The sequence below is a fragment of the Condylura cristata genome, unplaced genomic scaffold (genome assembly GCF_000260355.1).
Source record: "Condylura cristata isolate star-nosed mole 26May11 unplaced genomic scaffold, ConCri1.0 scaffold00022, whole genome shotgun sequence".
NCBI classification, from domain to species: Eukaryota; Metazoa; Chordata; class Mammalia; order Eulipotyphla; family Talpidae; genus Condylura; species Condylura cristata.
In genome coordinates, this window is record NW_004567123.1 from 29,300,639 (window position 1) to 29,307,542 (window position 6,904).

The window sequence follows — 6,904 nt, forward strand, 5'->3', positions numbered from 1 at the left end:
TCATAAGTGAATACAATCCAGAATTTTTCTAATGTATGGGGAAGGACCAACCTTGACATTAAGGTTCTTCTTGGCTTCGATAAAGATTTAAGGACTTGTGCTTCAGTTTCTGTGGAAACACAGAATAACCTCTGGAGGACTTTTTACCAGTTTCACTTCTTCCTCCGGTTAGTCAACTTTATTACATTCCTGTTTTACTTTCTTCCTTATGTGTAATTCTAATACTCCTTCACAACTGACATCTATTATTTTCTTTATTTTCCCTCAAGCAAACCCATAGACATTTGTCTACTTTCTCCTTTCCTTCCTCCAAACCAGTGTTTGGCTCTGTGCTTTCAGAGTAGTGCGGCGTGACCAGATGGGAAGGCACTTTGGGTGCAAATGTCAGTTCTATCTTCTGCTAGTTAGCAGCTGAGGGACTTAGGCAAATCATTTCCCCTCGGTAAATCTCAGGCTCCTTACTCTGAAGAATACACCTTACCCCCAAGGCAGTTGATGGAGATAAAGCACGAAAAGTCTATCTACCCCCCCCACCACAATTCCTAACATACAGTAAGTACTCGACAGTAAGAGCTGTAATACTCTGGGTTTTCCTGACTGCTCCAGAGATACAGAACCAGTAGGATGTAAGGACATGGGTGATTAGCAGTAAGTGGTACAGACGTGTTACAGACAGCTATAGAATAGACTCAGATGAGCTCACCTGATTCTCTGGGGGCAGAAGCAGTAGGAGACAGATCTTCATAGACACATTTCCACACATAAGGAAAGATGAAATGTTGCCATTTATAGCTAACTGGAAGGCGTTCAAGGGAGAGATGTGTAGTAGAGCAAGTTAAAATGACTGAGACAAATATTGGACACTTATACCCTAAGCAATCTGATGAGGCAAAATATTTACAAAAACACCTTTCGGCCGGAACCGCCATCTTCCAGTAAGTCGTCAACATGACCAACGCAAAAGGAAAGAGAAGAGGGACCCGCTATATGTTCTCTAGGCCTTTTAGAAAACATGGAGTTGTTCCTTTGGCCACATACATGCGAATCTACAAGAAAGGTGATATTGTAGACATCAAGGGGATGGGCACTGTTCAAAAAGGAATGCCCCACAAATGTTACCATGGCAAGACTGGAAGAGTCTATAATGTTACCCAGCATGCAGTTGGCATTGTTGTAAACAAACAAGTAAAGGGCAAGATTCTTGCAAAGAGAATTAATGTTCGTATTGAACACATTAAACACTCTAAGAGCCAAGATAGCTTCCTGAAACGTGTAAAAGAAAATGATCAGAAAAAAAAGGAAGCCAAAGAGAAAGGTACATGGGTTCAGCTGAAGCGCCAGCCTGCTCCGCCTAGAGAAGCACACTTTGTGAGAACCAATGGAAAGGAGCCTGAGCTGCTGGAACCCATTCCCTATGAATTCATGGCATGATAGGTGTGAAAAAAGAAATAAAAGAGCTCTGGACTATAAAAAAAAATATTTATAAAAACTAGTGATCATTAATAAATTAAATAAGGTTTCTGAGATTAAGAGGGAGGGGTGAGAAATGGTCAAAGGGGTAAGGAATGGTGAAGGGCAGAGTCCTCTGGCATATCTCAGTAGTACACATACAGCATCAAGCAAATACAAAAGTAACTTGAAAGCTGATTGAAAGGTTAAAAGGGGCACAGTCTCCCTAGTGGCGCAAGGGGTCAAAGCGCAGCACTATGAAGCTATATGCAGCCACTGCAGCACGAGTTCGATCCCCAGCCAGGAGTGACCCTCATGGCTCAGCAGACCTCTCCTGTCTCCCCGCTGCTCCCCTCAGCAGTGTATTTCAGTAGATCTACCTGTTTTGCTCCCCACTCTGTCTCTGGTGAACCCATTCACCCCCACACCTCTGGCCTGTACCTCAGCTCTCATATGCATAAAAAGGGGGGCACAGTCTGAACCATTCGAGGTACAATTGACTATTATGATAAAATTCTATACCGATTTGGTAAATAAAGTAGAGAATGTCCAAAAAGAGATAGAGCTATCTGTCTCTAGAATTAGAGCTATGTCTCATATATATGTCAACATAGATGTGTAGAATCAACAGGAGATTACACCATGGTCTCTACGTTTATCTCCTACTATTTCTGTTTCTCTAAAGAAACAGATATAGTTGGAGAGACAGTGAGGACACAGTGTATACAGGTGTTGGCTCATGAAATGGTGGAGGCTGTGATTACGGGGTCCCAAGATCTGCAATGAGTTGATAAGCTGGAGCCCAGAGAGCTGATGGTCTAGCTCCAGTCTCAGTCTGAAAACCCAAGAACAAGAACAAAGTATAACTTGTAACTGAGAGCCAGCTGGGTCAACACCCAGGAAGAACTGAAGGCTCCGTCTGAGTCTAAAGGCAGGAAGAGGGTTCAAAGGCTGCTGAGCAGGAGAAATTCCCTTTTCCTAGGGAGAAGCCAGCCTTTCTGATGTAAGGCAGATCTACCACTGTCTGGATGAGACACACGTCCATTAGGAAGAGCAAGCAGCTTTACCCAATTCAGATGTCAATCTCATCCAAAAACATCCTCCCAGCAATAGAGGGATGACTGGCCAGAGATCTGGGCACTCTAGGGCTCAGTCAAATTGGCATCTGTGAGTCATCAACACACAGCTCAGCCCAGACTCCCGCACAAGCTGTCTAGCTGGGCACCGGTCACACTTCATTCTTATTTCATGTTGCTGTTTATCTGCTAGTTCGCTGCCAGTCTCAAGCGTCTGTCGTGTGTACCCAGGGGCCAGAAAGCGTGTCCACCTTGGTCCCCTTCTTGGCTTTAACAGTAGTTCAGCATGTGCGTGTATTATATGGTTAACAAGCAGCTTTGAACAAAGAGTCTAAAAGCAACAGTTTTAGACGACAATGGGGAAAGCCCAGCTCGGGGCTGACCATTCCCCTGGATGATGAGCAGGAGACAGCAAGGTCAAGGTCATGGGTGTTGTCATTCACAAAACACAGGTAGGGAAGCGAGGACTCAAAAACGGACACTTCCTTAGGATTTTAGTAGGCGACTGTATGTTTCAGCCCTGGTCTTGCTGATTTCAAAACTTCACTTGGTGAGTGTTTGTGGAATGAACGAATGTCTTTACAGGCTGACCTTGACATTGATCCTAATGAAATTTTAGCTTGTTAGTTCCTACCCACAGATCCTGACTTTAGGGAAGCTTCAGAATTTTGCCAGAAAGTGCCAAGGGGTCTGGAGTTTCCTGACAGCTGGCCCACAGCTGACTCAGGGCATCCTTTTCATCACCTTTCTGGGCCCCAAATCCGTAGGCCCCTGGACTGCTGTTCTGAGCAGCTGCCTCTTAGCCTACTTCCCTTAAAGCCTGACATGCCTTCTTCCTAAGACTGCTCTCAAGTTTTGTCTTGGGTTTTGGGGGGAGGTCTTCTTCTCAAATCCCCAAGATCTTAATGCTAGCATTCCAGAAGGGCCCAGCCTCTCCTGTTCTGGGGCTGCTTTCAACACCCCCATCCTGAGCCCGGTTTCCTGACTTCAGTTTGATGCCTCCCTCCTGTGGTTTCTCAACTCACTTCACTCTGCATCCAGGCCATAGCCTCTCCCACACTAGGGTCTTTGCAGAGACCTGACCTAAGCCCATGACCTTGCTACCTCCTGCTCACTGTGTAAATAGCTGGCCAAGTACTCCCCCATGAGGGATTCCCTACCCTGTTACCAACCAGGTAAACAAGACTCCTCCATTTTATCTGCTCTTAAAACCACTCGACACATCTGCATTTCCCCACCTCTCTGGTGCCTGCACAGTTCTGCGGGGACAAGACTTTCTGGCTCTAAGCTGTGTGCCCATGCCTGGAACAGGACCTGACACACCAGGTGCTTCATCAATACTGATTTGGTGGGGTTCTCCCTGGTGGTGCAATGGGTTGAGCACTATGAAGCTGGCCACAGCTGCCTCAGCATGAGTTCGATCCCTGGCCAGGGAGGTGACCCACAGGGCGCAGCAGACCTCTCCTGACCCACCCGCTGCTCCCCTCGGCAGTGTACTTTATTGATCTGCCTGTTCTGCTCCCCACTCTGTCTCTGGTGAAGCCTCTCGCTGCCCCGAGCCTCTGGCCTGTTCTGTATGCACGAATAAATAAATCTTAACAAAAAAAAAAGAAAGAAAGAAATACTGACCTAGTGAATGAATTAGATCTGTTAATTTCTGCTCAAATTTGGAGGATTCTGATGGGCTAATGATTGACCCCCATTCAGATTACAAGCTTACTCGATGTCATCAGGCACCTCCCAAACCTTGCGGAATCGTGAGAGACCCAGCACTGTGACCTCACCTGTTGGTCTGGGTCAGTAGCACCCACACTAACCCCACCCTGCAAGCTTTTTCATTCTTCTGCTCTGTCTCCCCCGAAAAGCTGGTCCCCTCTCTGCCTTTAAGGGAATATTAAAAACAATACAAACTGTATAATAGTAATAAGTGCTTGTCATGTGCCCCGAGCTGAGCACTTAGCATGCGTCAGTCCATTTAACCTTCCCACAGATCTGTTCAGGCAATGTACAATTATCACCCCATTTCACAGGTAGGGAAACTGAGGCCAGCAAGATTAAGTCAGTTATTCAAAGCCGTCCAGCTGGTAAATGATGGAGCCAGACAGTCTGACCCCAGAAAACCATCCCATAACCACTAAACTATATAATAATAACTTCTGAACATTTTTTATGATGACTCATAGTAAGAAATACTTTTTATATCATGACCCAGTTCACACATATGAACTCACCCGCAAAGACTGAGACAAAAGTTACACAAAGCAATACTTAACTTTTATTATGTGCTATGCACTCTAGTTCCTGAAAAATAAATAGTGATCATGAGCCAGCGCAATTATTGGTTGTACGTTTTCAGTAGGTTAAAATGAGGAACATACCACATTTGAATGTGTAATGATGCTTTTTACTGGGCTTTAAAGTAAAACATATATTTGCTTGTGCAGAGATGGGATCTTGAAGGATACTGTAGCAGGCAGAACAACGATCCTCATCCCAACCCCAGAAGCTGCAGAAACATTGGGTCACACGGGAAGTGGGCTGCGAACAGAGTGACATCAACATGGAGAGATTATTCTGGATGAGCTGGGAGCGCCCACAGTATGAACAGTGTGGAGGAAGGAGGCGGAGAGAAAGTGTCGATGCTGAACTTCTTACACGGTGATTCCAGGCTCCTGCAGGAAGGTTCCAGCAAAGGGGAACAGTGTGGCCTTTTCTGCCTTAATCCACAGGCATCCCATAGTTTCTCTTCTGCTATGTTCTTTTAATGATAAATAAGTCGCAAACCTGCTCAGATTTAAAAGAAGGGGGCACAGACCCTAGCTCTGGATGGGAGGGTCTGGGTGTACATGGGATGGAAGAAAGGGTTGCAGCCTTTCTGGGAAATACCACTGGCTGGATGGCAGAGGCAGGACTCCGGCTGGGCAGGGGATTCTAGGGACATTGCTTGTGGCCACCACGCTCGGCCTTACTAGGAGTTAGGAGACAGAAACGAGAGGAGACATGATGGTGCACGGCTCCATGGATGCCGCCCTCAACACAGGCTGCTTTCCTGACTGTTGTCGCCCAACCTCTCTGTCTGTGCGTTCCTTCATCTCTGACACACCTGACCACATGCTTCCTGGCACCCCTACCTGGCTAGCTGGAGAGAACGTCTGAACACGGTTCATTCCTCCCTGCAGCACTGGATGGGAATTTTTCTGAGGTCTCACCCCAAGGTGCCTGGATCATGTCTCCAATAGCCCAGGCGGGGCCAGGAAGCCATGCCCCAGCCCCAGGCCAATGATCCAGAGCTGAAGTTCAGAGTTGAAGAGTTCAAAGCCAGCACAGTTCATGAATGTTCCTGGACCCCAAAGAGTAACCCGAGAAATTGTTTGTATCAGTGAGGAATGACTTAACTCTTGGCAAATCCTAGAAAACAGCCTCTCTTCCTGTTTCTAGAGGCTTTCCAAAGAAAAGAAACAGTTTAGGTTTTGCTCGGGTTGACTATAGACTCCCAACCCGTGCAGCGGGGGGACGTGGGAGCGGGGGAGGAACATTCGGGAAGGCAAACCAGACTGTTTGGCTTTCTCTGGCCAGGGGGCCTGTGAGTCAGCTCTGGGGACCTCCACGGAGTGGAAAGGTCTCCCTTACTGGTTTCAGAATCACGACGATAAGCAGCACCTCCAACACGCCAGGCTGGTCCTCCCACCCGGCCCATCTCGCCCCCTGCCCAGCTCCCTGCCCCATCACTGCCTTTGCACCGCTGAGCCTCCCTGCACAGGTTGGATGTTCAGTATGCTGTGGCGCCCTCCGCCCATCACACGAAATCTTCCCCGAAAACTGCAGCTCAACAAGTATTTGTTTCTCTCCCTCTGCTCGCGATACAACCAATTCATCGATCCAACAGATAATTTTTAGGAAAGCAGTTCTCGAGACTCTTGACTTCATGACCCTTTGTGTTCTGAAAAATTATAGAGAACCCCAAAGCACTGTGGCTTGTGGAGATGGTAGCTATGGCTTCTTACCATACTCCACATTAAAATTGAAAAAACGTTCAAGTATTTGTTCGCCCATGTGAGAATCATCGGAAATCCTCACGTGTGTGTATCATGGGGAGGGCATCATGGTGTCCTGGGACCTCTGGAGAACTCAGCCGCAACCTGTGAGGGAATAAGAGCGGAAAAGGCAAGTGACACTTAGTGCTGTTTCATCAAAGCAAACATTGTTTTAATACTTCGGACCCCTGAAGGAGTTGGGGTACCCCAGGAGGCATGCAGAGCACTCTCCTCACCTAATCCTTCTTCTCTTTACTCTACTTTGGCTCTCTGATGTAACTTCAGTCTTAATTTTATTTGCCTTGGTTTGCATTTTTAAAAATTAAGTATGTCGATAGGAAGAGA

The 6,904-nt window shown here is 46.8% G+C and overlaps 1 pseudogene; it reads left to right on the forward strand.

Annotated features, from left to right (window-relative positions):
• The first annotated feature begins 916 nt into the window (after positions 1–916).
• On the forward strand, positions 917–1,477 carry LOC105853955 (annotated as a pseudogene).
• Positions 1,478–6,904: the final 5,427 nt, after the last annotated feature.